Below are 14,361 nucleotides of genomic sequence, written 5' to 3'. Positions count from 1 at the left end.
TTCCTGTAAGATAGCTAGACAATTGTTGAGATAACTTTGCCACTTTGGTGAAATTATGATATTGCACAGAAGTTATGCATAGCCCAGAAAGCTTCCATTCACAGCCCAGTTGAGCTAATTGCCACAGGGTATCATTCTGTTCTTGGATCAGGTCCACTTTCTGATTAAGGATCATGACACCCCCTCTTAGATTACTGTTAATGCTGGACTGAGTATCCAAAGCCGTGGCTACAGCGGCTGACAGATTGTTCAGCGTTTGGGCAGTCTGGATTGAGGTGGTCAAAGAGACAGCTGCGGCCGTGGCTCCGACTGCCGCCAGGGAAGTGGCTGCAATTATGGCAGCGGTAATACCAAAATCACGCCTGGGGCGGTACAAGGAGAGGGAGGAGGGAGTCTCTACAGGGACTGGAATCCATTGCGGCAATCGAGTGACCACGGCTAAAGGGAAGCGAGCCCCTCCCAACATTGACTATAATAGCAGGATTGATTGGAACAAGACAAGAAGGAGGAATTGTAAGAGGAGCCATTATACACAAGCCAAACAAAAGGTGGCCACAGGCATACAGGTGTGGGAGCAAAACTAATATTTCGGCCGTGTGCAACAATTTTGGTGACATTTTCAAAAGTCTCTCCTTCCAACTGAAAGATGTATTACCTGCCATGCCCCCTCCAAGCATCACAAATAGAGAAAGATCAGAGCAACTTCCATTGATGCCACAAAGTAACCAGACATCAAACAGGTCGAGCTTGGTTAGGACTCTAACAGGTAAAATTGTATCCCGCCCACGTAGCGTTGTAAATGGCTGAAATGTGAGGGGAAAAGGTAAAAAAGGACTTTACGGCCCAACCAGCTCTATGGTTTTGGCACCCTGTCCAAGGGAAGAAGGTATCTTTTGTATCAATGCCTCTGCAAAAAGGGGGCCCACTGAGGCTGAGGTGGAATGGTGGCATTATCATCTTCCATACTAGGCCACCATCCCCCTATCCAAGTGGCATTAGTACTATTGAAGTTAAAGGGTTTTCTATCAAAACCAACTGGCTGTCTGATCGTAAATTTTGATACAGCCAGGAGAAAGGGAAATATTAGAAACCTTGAAAAAGCAGAGGGTACCAATTAGAGGAATAAGCAACTTCTCATCAGCAATAGCTGTCTCCAAATCTCGGGGGAGGTAAGGGAGTTCCAGACTCTTATTGGTACTAAAAAATCTGGGAAAAACTTGTGCCCTCTGCCCGTTTTTTGGCCGGGCACCATCAAATCCTGGAGTTAGGGGTTGACCGTTAATGTCCTTGACCGATCTGCACTCATTAGCCCAATGGTTCCCCTTTTTGCACCTAGGACATAGCCCTGGTCCTGTACGGGGCTCCCTTTTCTGACCTTTCTCTGGACATTGGCGTTTCAAATGGCCAGGCTTTCCACACCGAAAGCATGCTCCTGGCATACTACCTTTTCCTCTAGTCATCTGCATCACTGCTGCGGCAAGGCCGGCATTAGTAAGGGGACCTCCCAGCTCTCTACAGGCCTTTAACCAGGTCTGTAATCCTTTAGCTTTCCAAGGGGTAATTGCAGTACGACATTCTTTAGTGCACTGCTCAAAGATAAGCTGCTCTACCAGAGGCATGGCAGTGTCTGGATCGCCAAAAATTCTGCCCGCAGCCTCCATCATTCTTGCGACAAAATCAGAAAATGGTTCTGAGGTGCCTTGTATGATTTTTGTTAAGTTCCCCCGGACCTCGCCACGGTTGGGCAGGGACTTCCAGGCCTTAATGGCCAAAGTGTTAATTTGTGCATAAACCTCTGGAGGATAACCTGTTTGAGCATTAGCAAATCTCCCTTGACCCATAAGCATATCCATATCCCAGGCTGCATTCCCAGCCCTTTGATTTTGTGCAGCTTGCTGTTGAGCTAGATCCTGATAAAAAGATTTAAAATCCAAGTATTGGCCCATGGACATGCAGGCTTTTACCGTGCTGAACCAATCAACAGGGGTCATGGCCTTATTGGCAAGGCGCTCCAGCTGAGCATGTGTGAAGGAGGTCTGAAGGCTATAAGTTTGGACGGATTCAGCCAGACTCTTGAGCTCCTTAAAATCTAGTGGTTCATGGTAACGCTGATTATTGGCGTCCACAAAAATGGGAAAAGTAGCACTAGCCTGTTTCCATACTTCTGGGCACAAAGAATGTGCTGGCTGTAGCGGTGACGTGTGCGCATAAGGCGGAGGCGCGGACAGAGAGACACGCCAAGATGGCGAGTCCTCGCTCTCGGGTGCGGCTACTTCCACTTTCTTGTTCCTTCCCCCTCCTTTGTGTTGCCTCTTGGCTAATGCCTCCATCTTGGCCATGAGGTCCTCAAGCTCCTTCTCCATTTCCTCCATTTTTTCCTCCTCTTCTGAACTACTCTTTGAGGAGGACTCTCCATCTGTCATGAGGCCATGGAGGTCGGGGTAGAGGCGCCCTCCCTCCGGTGTTTTCTTGTCCTTCTCACTGGAAGCCCCTTCGGACCTACTCTCTTGTAGCTGTTCTAATGCTTCGGAGGATTTCTCAACTGCCTGACAGCACTTCTCGTCCTCCAGACAGCTACGGACAAGCCTCCATATGGGGCAGACTCCTCCTTTTAAGCTCCCCTGTTCCCAGGCGAAATCTAATTCTCTGCCCAATTTATCCCAACAGTTCACATTCAGGTGCCCAGAGACCGCAAACCAGGGGGCAATTATATCTACTTCTTTCAGAAAGGTTACAATGACTTCCTCTTTCATTTTTAAGCCTTTGGCTTTCAATAGCTCTTTTAAGGCTGCTTTGATTGGACATGATGACGAATTCCCCATGACTACAGGGTCGTCAGCCGTCCCCCGCTTTACCGCGGACTGTAATCTGTCTCGACCTGAGAACCTAACCTTTTGGGTCCGACAATCCCGGACACTTACCGATAGATCGCCCTGTAGATCCGGAGTTCTGAAATCTGGCGCAACGGGAACTTTAACTTCCCCGTACGGGCCACCACTTGTCGGCACCGCACCGTCCAGTGGAAATAAGACACCGACAACCAGACTTCTTCTCTAGATCTTTACTCAGGATTTTGCTAAGCAGGAATGGCCCCGAAGAAGGGAAGGACAGAGCTTAAGTAACAACCAAGTACCAATCAGCTTTTGCCAGGTGCTAACTCCTCATAGGTCAAAGTCAGAGCAAGGCCACTCGTCACAAGATCGTCCGTTACCCCTGCACAGCCCTTCGCCATATGAGGACTTGTTTATCCTGGAGAGCACTCGCCAGCGGGAAGGCGGAAGGCAGAAACCGGCGCCATGTCAGGGCACGGCACTTCGCAGCTCTCCACAGTGAGAAATTTGCCCAACAGAGAGAGTAGCATCTATGGAGGACTATTATTATGATATAGGCAGTGAGGGTCTCTGCTGTGCCAGATACAGGAGACAATCATGGAAAGGCAATAGAGCAACAAAAAGCAGTCCTTGAGGCAAAATCCTTGGGGCTTTGCCTAAACCAGGGATGCACCCATTTGTCAGCTGTGCAAAAATGAGTGAGCTGCCTCCGGGAAGCTCGCTTGCTTGCTTTTGCCAATCCAGCATGCAATTGCTCCCAGCAACTATACTCCCTGGCCCTCACAGCCATATAGCCATATCATAATGCAGAAATTCATTCAGTCAAACTTCAAAAGTCCCCGTAGTCTATCACAGTCTCAATGCTGTTTAAAAGTCCAAAGTCTCTTCTGAGTCTCAGGCTGTTATGGGGTCAGCTTAGATCAACACAATTCAAATACCAGGTCAATGCAGACAACAACAAAGAATTATTGTAATCAACCATTACTGATCAATCAGGGTGGCTGGAAAGACTCGGGAGCTGAACTGAGATCCCCCCACCCATCCCAGCCAGAATGCAACATAGATTTGGTTTGTTTGGTTTTTTGTTTTGTTTTTGTTTTTTGTTTGTTTGTGTTTGTTTGTTTTTTTGCCGGGCTCCATTTGCTTTTATTTAACCCCAATGTCACAGCTGGAGACTCTGCTTTTTCCTGGTGGGAAGCCAAGTGGGAGGGAGGTTGGCAACATAGCTTTTAATCTTGAAAACCACAAACATCTATGCCAAGTTATTTACATTTTCCCACCAATCAGGGTTTAGGGATAAGGGCTTTCCTTATGTGGTTTATCTGTGTCAATAGATACAGAATGTAGGTTTTACCGCTCAACCAATCAAATCTGTTTGTTCTTTTCTGGTCAGGAACAGCCCTTATGTTTTGGGAAACGAAAGATAAATATAGTAAGCTGGTCAGGTACACTCATGTCTTCAGGAGCAAGTGATGCATGTCGGAAGTTGTTCAGCCATTGGGCAGTCTCCAGCTCTTCTAGGGCCTGGGAACTAGAACTTAGTTTCACCCTATGAATAAAATGGAGTCTGAAAACAAAATGGTGAAGGGACCCAACCCCAGGGACCCCAATGACCCCCAGTTGCTTGACTAGATCAACTTCATGACAGGCTTCAGGTTTTCACTCTGCCTAACTAGGCCAAGTTTCCAACAATTCCTGGAAAAACCACAAGTTATACACACCTCATGGGCAGCTCATGGGCAATTAATCAGCTTATAGAACAAAATGACTAGATAACTATGTTTTTATTACTTCATGGCCTTGGTAAAGAACACAGTGGGCCCCATCCAATCAAATTAAAGGCCAGCTCCTGAGTAAGAGCCAAAATTTCAGTGACTCGTAAGTCCCCAATAACCAAACAGCCAGTCCTGAATCCCCTCATACACGCTGACTCAATTCTGTCATCACAGATCCCTCCGTCTATAAATTGACCCTGCATGCTCATTTCAGGTCGCCCTCTAGAGGAGGAGCATGCTAGAATAAAAACACTCTTTGTTTTTGCATACTGCCTTGGGGTCTTTCTTCAGCGGATCACCAGGAACCCTAACAATGGCAGCACTTAAGACAAGTTTGATTGTTCCCAACAACGCAATCTCTTAACTGTAATCCCCTGTAAAATTTGCATCAATAACCAGATCACCTACTTCCAACAAATACTGGCACCAAATATACGTTACTGTTTCAAAAGGTAAAGATGGGAGCACAGTGATGAAATACTGGACCAAAGCAAGACCAAAAACCAGCTGGGCGAACTCCAAACTCTGCATCTCCAGCTTTGACGTCCAAGTTCTCTTCAGAGCTCCAGCTCCTTTCAGCTTTGTTGACTCCCACACACTTCTTTCTTTGGGCTGGTACCCCTCACTGTTAGCAGCTCTCTTCAGCAGGTCTCCCACAGCTTTGGCATCGCCAACATTTTGGGGTCTCCGAGGCACTTCATGCATCACCTTCACAGCTTCACACAATGGCCTCTCTAGGCCTGCAAGCAGGGACACCTCTGACACACAGCTGGACATGGCAGATTTCCTTAGATGTGGAGGGAAGTCCCATAACTGCTTTCTTCTATCCTTGACTCACAGAACCACACGGCTGAAGCTGCCGAGTTCTGCCGCTTACTGGGGCAGGAACATTGGCCACTTATTCAAATACATTTCTGCTGGCTGTTGGGCGATGGTCTGAGGCGTTTTGATGTTAATTACTGTTTGTTGTCTCTGTGACCCACCTTTGGATTAATAAAAAGCCATCCCACCTGGACAGGAAAAAAGAGATTGGGGCTAGGAGAGAAAGAAATCCTGGGAAAAAAAAGAAGAAAGACCGCCACGAGGAGGAAGGAGAGAGATCTGAAGGGAAGAGAGGAAGGCCGCCATGGGTTAGATGGAGGAGAAGGAGAAGCACATGGCCGGCATGGCCCGGCCCAGATGAAGAACATTAATAAGTATTTGAGATTATAAATGGGAGGTAGCTTGATAGAAGTTATTAAAAACAGATGACATGGGATTAAGACTGGGATCCCATACCTGCCCCACTATGGGAAGTAGTTTAGAGGATTGATATCTGCCCTGCCTCAGGTTAACTAAGGCTATTTAAAAATATAACAAGTGTCTGTGTCTTAATTGATTGCTAACTGGGCCTACAGATAATACAGATAATTTAAAAACAATAACCGGCTTTCTGGTTTTGATGGTGTTGGACCCTCACGCCCAACTCGGGAAGGGGGTCGCCGTGAGAAACCACACGAGGCACAACGCACTGATGCAAAAGCAAAGGTTTATTGCTGACGCGCCAGGGTCCCTCAGCACTCGAGAGGCTAAGGACCCCCAGTGACTGTTACAGGCTAGTTTTAAAAGCTAAAACCACAAAGCAGGTGGGGTTGCTTATCAAGTTAGAGCATATGGACATTAGGACATCTGGCGTTGGGAGACCTCTTGTGGGGACTTGGGTGTGGGTCCCTAGAGCGGTTACTGGAAACCGTATGGGACCTCTGATATTTGGGAGCTCGCATGTAGCTATTCTGGGAACTAGGGTGTAACTCCTGAGGCTAGCAGTAACGAGAACTGGGAGAAGCCTCTGGATAGACAGGGCAAACAAGCGTCTTACATTTTATAATTTTACAGTTTCTCAATGGTTTCCTTCACCGCCTAAGCTTGTCTGTCCTGGAACTTGCTCTGTTGACCAGCCTGACATTGAAATCAGAGATTTACCAGCCTCTGCCTGCCGAATGCTGGGACTAAAAGTTTGCACCACCATGTAGCCCTAAGCTTTTTTTAAAATTCCTTTTTACAAGTTGGAAGCTTAGCTGGGTGGGGCCCGACTGTGAGTCACCTCTCCCTTCATTCTACTTAGCATCAGGCTCTTCTTTGATCTCTTTATCACTTCCTGGTGCCCTCAAATTGTACCTTTTTATATTTTTCCCTGTTCAACTTGCTCCTTCTGGCCAGTAATAACCACAGGACATAGTCCACACTAGGCTGTTTTGAAATCTCCTCTGCAAATGCAGTTAATAAAAAGACAAAACAAAACAAAACTTTTCAATTTAGCCTCAGGAAGATTTTTTAAAAAACAAGGGCAGAAAGCAGTTACATTCTTTACCAAATTATCACAAGAACAGTCTTCAAGGCTACTTCAAGAGTTCTACTTCTGAGCAGGGCATGGTGGCACACATCTTTAACTCCAGCACTCAGGAGGCAGAGACTGGCGGATCGCTGTGAGTTTGAGGCCAGCCAAGGCTACACAGAGAAACCCTGTCTAGAAAAACAAAACAAAAAAATCTGGATCAGCAAGAAGCAGGAAGAGAGAGAGAGAGAGAGAGAGAGAGAGAGAGAGAGAGAGAGAGGTGGGGGGTGGGGGACACAGGACACTAGGCCTGGCATTTGAGACCTCAAAGCCCACCCCCTAGTAACACATCTCCTCCAATAAGGCCATACCTCCTACTCCCCATGAGCCAATGGGGGCCATTGTCATTCAAACCATCACAAACTGTAAACCTAAAATAAGTTGTGGGGCTGGAGAGGTGGCTCAGAAGTCAGGAGCACTGGCTGCTGTGCTTCCAGAATTCCAGAGGTCCTGAGTTCAATTCCCAGCAACCACATGGTGGCTCACAACCATCTGTAATGGACTCTGATTCCCTCTTCTGGTGTGCATGAAAACAGAGTACTCATATACATAAAAATAAAACCTTATGTAAGTTGCTCTGGTCTTCATGTTTTATCCTATCAATAGAAAATTAACTCTGTTAAGGAAGGAGATGCAGAATTAGTATTCATTTTGTGTTGTGCTAAAAAATGCGTCTCACTGGTAGCAGTGGGCTTAGGAGGCATTCAAGAGATACAGGATCTCTGTCGGACGAAGTCATCCATTGGATGGACTGAGAAACAAGGAGCTTCAAATTTCATCATAGCAAGCGCAGGCCCCTTTCGTCTGGAATTAAACTGCACCCAGCTTTTAGGCAGGTTGCAGCCGCAGTTAACAGTGACCAATGGGTGGGCACTGAAGGAGAGAAACCTGTTCCTTAGGATCCCAAGTGTGGTTTCAAACGGTCTCTTGAGAGAACAGGTGATGTTAATTCACTAGAAGAGCAACCACCTCGTGCAGGAGCTTAATTGCTACCAGATGAAAAAGATCCTGTGACCGGACTCTGGGAGGAGATATATAAATGAGCCCAGAACTGGCGGCGGGGCAGATTGGAGACTTGGGATAGATTTGGCTGTTCATTGCTGCCCTTCAAGACGCTCCTAGAGAACACTGCTCACTCGAGGGAAGGCTTCAGAGCTCCGGCTCCTGCTGAGTCTCTGGGGTCTGGTTAGCCCCAGTTCCAGTGGAAGAAATCCTGCGGCTCCCAACCGGAGAATCGTTCCTCGGGACTGATATCCTTAAGGTTTTGTTGTTGTGACAATTAATCCTCATTCCCTACTGTTTTGGTTAATCAGGTTATAATTGACGTAGGCTCGGTCAATAAGTTGTTAATAAAATATTTTGGTTAAGAAAATTGAGTCTACAGGGCACCTCCCCATCATGATGCTGTCAACACTGCTGTGGATTATGGGAAAGAATCAAGACCTTCAGGTTTTGTAACTACTGGAGTAAATAATACAGAAATAAGTCAGGCAGTTGCCCAAACATTCCTGCTGAGAGTTTTAAATGGTAACTTTGTTATTGTTTTTACATTGTATTTATTTTAAAGTGGGCTGGGGAAGGAATGTGACAGTGTGTGTATATGTAGGGGAATCTGTTTTCTTTTCCACCAGGTGGATCCCAAGGATCAAACTCAGATTGTCAGTCAGGCATGGTGGCCCATGCCTTAAATCTCAGCACTCAGGAGGCAGTGGCAGGTGGATCTCTGTGAGTTCAAAGCCAGCCTGGTCTACATAGCGAGTCCAGGACAGCCAGGGCTACACAGAGAAACCCTGTCACCAAAAACAAACAAACAAACAAAACTCAGATTGTCAGGCTTATTGACAAGAACCTTTCTCCTGAAGCTACCTCATCCACCTGAGTCTAACTTTAAAACACCACAGGGACCACAGCTCTAACACAAAGATAAAACATGCAGGCTGCTTTATTTAAATCTACAAGGAGCTGTAGCCATGCCTTTTGTTCTGTTTGTTTTTTTTTTTGTCTATTATTGTTATTATTATTTTCATCACTATTACTATTATTGCACATTGGTATTCAATGGTTACAACCTAACACTATACTCACTTTAATTTATCTTATTATAAGATTATTTCTTAAAATTATTCCTTGTGTCTCACCACATTCTTAATATAAAATCTATTAATTCAAAAGATCACATCTATCTATCATCTATATCTATCTATCTATCTATTAATTCAAAAGACCACATCTCCAAAAGCATACTATGAAAACAAACATGGTTATTGTTAGAATATAGGCAGCCCCACTAGCCTGCCTCCACGGTCCCAGCAACCTCTGACATCATCATGTGGGCCAGGTGTGTGCTGGATAACAAGGACCCTCCTGTCACTGAGCCCTCTCTTAGCGTTGGTCTTGTTGTCTCTCTCTCTCTCTTCCTCTCCCTCTCTCTTTTCTGTCTCTCCTCCCTCCCCCACACTCTCTCAGTTTCTCTCTCCATGTCTCTGTCTCCTTCTTTCTCTGCCCTCATGGCTCTGTCCCCTTCTGTCTGCCCACCTGTCCACGTGTTCAATCATCCTCTAACCCTTCTTCAGGCCCTAATTCCTTTCCCCTTCCCCTCTTCCCAAATAAAGTTCCTTATAGCAGATAAGTTGCAGAGTAGCCTTCATCAACTATTATAACAGCCATGGCTTTCCTGTCACTCCCTCTTTCTGAGACTAATGAGCATAACCATCCTACTTAAATCTTTTATTTTCATCTTGAAAAATCTGTGTCTTTTAGGATATGTAACAATGTCAAGCTATGACACAGGGATTCCAGCTAACGTCTGTGACTGAGAACCCAATGCCTCTCCAACCAACACGTACAACAGCAAAAGCATCTTCCCGTTACTCCTAGGCAGGGACTGTACCCGTCATTGCCATAGAAACAGTGAGAGAAACTTGAGCATTACCCTCTGCTCTCCTGAAAGATGTGTTAGATGGCAACACTTGGTGTCTTAGTTAGGGTTCCTGTTACTGTGGAGAGATACCATGACCACAGCATCTCTTACAAAGCTCAGCGTTTAGCTGGGGCTGGCTTACAGTTCAGAGGTTTAGTCCATTATCATCATGGCGGGAAGCCTGGAGACACTCACTCAGGCAGAAGGAGCTGAGAGTTCTTACATCTTGATCTTCAGGCAGCAGCAGGAGGTTGTGAGCCACAGTGGGTGGAGCTTGAGTGTTGAAGATCTCAAAGCCCACCCCCACAGTGACGCCCTTCCTCTAAGAAGGCCACACGTCCTAATAGTGCCACTGCTGAGTCTATGGGGGCCATTCATGCTATAAACCACCACCCTTGAGGAAGACTCAGAGGATGGAGACTAGGACTCTGGGTAGGAAGGTTCCCAAGATTATCACCCGGAAGACTGCAGCGGTGGGAGGATGATCAAGGGTATCTGGGCCAGAGGCAGAATATGGGGGAGAAAGAGTCAAGCGAAGGGAATGCTCCAAGGCCCTTATAAAACAGTCCAGAGTCCTTGGACACTGTCAGCCCGGGAGCCCTGGCCCTTCCTCACAGGGAAATTTCTGCTTCAATAAATACTTGTTCTCACCTCTCCCGACTCTCTCTATTTGCTTTGTTTGCCTCTAGTAAGTCTTCATCTGGGCACCTGGCCAATACCACAGACACTCCCATCACAGGCACACTGAGACATCCCAACAAAATGTGTAAGAGTTGTGGAAACCAAAATTCATTTTTTTTTTCCCTTGGAGGGCTGGGAGTTTTAAGTGCTTTTTTTCATGGCCTGGTATGTTTCCATTTTCTTGTTTTGGATTGGTCAGTTTGGATTTAAAAAAAAAAAAAAAAAGAGAGGGTCGGGTTGGGGGAGTCAAGGCACCTGATAGGACAGTGAAGGTTGGTGGAGGCTGAAAGGCCCACAGCGTGAGGTAAATAAGCACAGGGTTGACCTTGAGTATCTCTCACTTGGCTGGACCAGCGGCATGGAAGGGAAGTGGGCAGGGCGGTTTTGCTGGTGAAGAAAAAGCTCATCAGGCCTTTGTCTTAGGGAGGAGCTGGAAGTTTTCTGTCTTTATTATTTGTCCATGGCTCTCTTTCCTATTTGCCCGTCAGGGTCTGTGAAGCTTTTAGTCTCTCACTATGCCCCCAAATTAGCTGGTAATCCACCGTACACAGAACCAACCAACCAACCAACCAACAGTAGGTAGCAAGGATTTCATCAGTAGACTCAATAAGATGCATTGTCCTAAACACATAAAAACACAGTTTTTGTGTGTTGGGGGCACAGCAAGTTCTCTCTACGTAGCCCTGCCTGACCTGGAACTTGCGATGGATCAGGCTGGCCTGAAACTCACAGACATCCACCTGCCTCTGCCTCTCAAGTGCTGAGATGAAAGGTATGTGCCCCATTCCTGACTAAGAAATTATTAAGAGTCTTCATGATTTATGGTACCTTAAAAACAGACATTAGCTTTTCCTTTATAACATAATGTGCCTATGGTTTTACAGAGATGTGTAAGGTCCACAATTAAAAAAGAAATCTGAAGAGCCCGTTTATTGCTATATCCAGGAATTAAAACTAAGCTATCTTACACACCTGTCTAATGCAAATATATAAATACCTTCTGACAGTCACTAGCATGTTTTCAGGAAAGAGGTCTACTAAAACTCCATAAGCCAAAACTCCAAGTTATTCCCTGAACACACATGCCCCTTCTGAGACCTTTACAGCTTTGACACCAGTCTAAAGATTCTGGGACCCATTCTAACATAGCTTAAACCCCTGCCCCCAAACAAACAAGAAAAGCCCCCCAAAGTTCTAAAACATAAAATCTGTTGGTTTCTTCTCAAACACACCTGGTGCCCTTTTAACTTTGCATAACTTAAAAGTGAGCAGTGGATCTCTGCTGGAGTCTGATGCTCGGCTACCCCCGGCCACGCACCCCTCCATTGCTGCATCCAGCCAAACTGGAAGTTCAGAGTGAAAACATTATTACCAAAACCTGCCTGCAAAGTCATGCTTCCAACAAGCATTGAAATAAATGGGCTGTAAAATGTAGATTTGGACACATACACAGTTTTTAAAGAGGGAAAAACAGACAGGCAAAGGACAGAGGGGGAGGAATTTACTGGTGTGTAAGGATGCAGCCTCTTGATTACTCAATGAGGACAGCTCTCACTTACGCATTCATAGTTATGAAGATTATTCTCTGCCTCTGTCCGGGCTGATGCCTCCCTTTGAAAAGCCCAAAAAATAGCCTGTCTCTAATTTCAAACCCTGAGTCTCCAGGGCTTTTATTATGAAAGGAGGATCATTATTTTCACTTAGGGTCTCTCCTGATTTCATACCCTGAATCTCCAGTACTTTTATTATGAAGGGAGGATCATTATTTCCACTAAGGGTCTTTTCAAACACGCAACAAGAAGCACCACTTCTAAAGGGCAGAGTTCCACTTGCAATTTATCAGCACTCCTGAGTTTTCTTTACGTTTTGGTATGCTTCCTTGCTTTTCTTTCAGCACTGTCGAAACAATCACACCCAGGACTTGGAGCCTCATATGCTTGTCTTTTAATCTAGTCCATCATTTTGACTCCTCTTAAAATTTCTATTTTATATATATTTCTAATTTATATACCACATTCTTGGTATATAGCTCTATGTAACTATTGGTACATCTTGGGTATATATTTTCTTAATAGTCCAAGCCATCTTTCTTAAGAGCTAAAGTGATGTAAACACCTGTATTACAGGCTTGATGGCCTTTGGCACTCTGACTTCAGCACCAACCCTCTGTGTTGACGCCTTGACACTAGGGACAGTGCCCTGCCAGTCTGGGAGACTCTGCCTTTTGCTTAAATGGTATAGTAACATTGTAACCTCTGTCACCTCCTGATACACAGGCTGTTGCTACTTTTTTTTTTTTAATCTAAGAGAAGGAAAGTTTTTTTTGAATGCTTAGCTTTCATAACAGGTCTTGACTTAAAGTGGGGTTAGTGATTCCAGCATGTAGAGAAATCTATGTTTCACTCTTACTGCCTCCAACTGGGCGCTCAGCCAGCTGAAGGAGAGGCTCCTGCAGTACACTTTTCTGTAACAGGTAGGTTGCTTTTTCCTGGATTACTCTGAGATAATTTGTTATTAATAACTGAATAGTTGGTGCTGCAGTTAACCAGGGACCGTCCTCAGTGGTACCCTGGGCTCCGGGAGGGAGATTACGATCCAGGGGAGCCCTTGCATCTTGATCATACCCAAAGCCAACTCCTTCCTTCCACTATTCTGTCACATTCTGCGGTTTGTGGGTTGGCTTTTATAACCCATTGGGCCCGGTTAGTACCACTTTCTGGAATGGTGACTAATCTCATTGAATTGACCTTGCACAGCCCTTATGTAAGAGGTGCTGTGAGTTCAAGAGTTCATCGTGTAGGGCCGGGTGGTGGTGGCGCACGCCTCTAATCCCAGCACTCAGGAGGCAGAGGCAGGTGGATTGCTGTGAGTTCGAGGCCAGCCTGGTCTACAGAGTGAGTCCAGGACGGTCAAGGCTACACAGAGAAACCCTGTCTAAAAAACAAAAACAAAAACAAAAACCAATAACAACAACAACAACAAAAAACTAACCCACAACCCCCCCCACCAAAAAAAAAAAAAAAAAAAAAAAAAAGATTTCATCATCTCTACAAGACACATTGTCCAGAAGATAGACCAAAAAGAAAAAAGAAAATAGAAAGAGTCTATTTGCAATGCATTTATTTCCCTGAATAACCTATGTTTTGCTTGTTTTATCTAGTTAATAAAACATCTCCGGTGGTGTGGAGGCTGCTGGGAGCAATGAAGCATTGGCCGAACCCTGGGTTCCCTTTCTTCAGAGGCAAGAATGAGGAGAGGGGAGGGCTCTGGGCTTCTAAAATTTGCATGTTTGTCTTCCACCAGAACACAAGCAAAGCCTTGAAAAGCATTCACTTGCAAGAAAACTCTTTTTTTTTCTTTTAACTTCTTTTTTTTCTATTTATTTTTGTGTATATGAGTGCTCTGTCTGCATGTACTCCTGTATTACAGAAGCGGGCATCAGATTCCAATGTAGTGGCTGTGAGCCATCATGTGGTTGCTGGGAATTAAACTCAGGACCTCTGGAAGAGCAGTCAGTGCTCTTCACCACTGAGCCATCTCTCCAGCCCCACAAACGACTCCTAAAGAGATCTCTTCTTACACTGTCCATCATTGAGCCAGTGGGAGTATTCTTTTATTTTTATTTTTAACATAAGCTAAAATTTAATTATTTGAGGCAAGCTTTTTATCTTCATCAGGTAAGAAACAGTTTAAAATATTTTTTCTCATAATATTTCATTATTTTTGTGGCTCTAGCAATGCACCAAAGTGAAAATTATATATGAAGATGTCAAAGTAACT

The sequence above is a fragment of the Acomys russatus genome, chromosome 1 (assembly GCF_903995435.1).
Source record: "Acomys russatus chromosome 1, mAcoRus1.1, whole genome shotgun sequence".
NCBI classification, from domain to species: Eukaryota; Metazoa; Chordata; class Mammalia; order Rodentia; family Muridae; genus Acomys; species Acomys russatus.
This window is presented reverse-complemented; position numbering follows the sequence as displayed.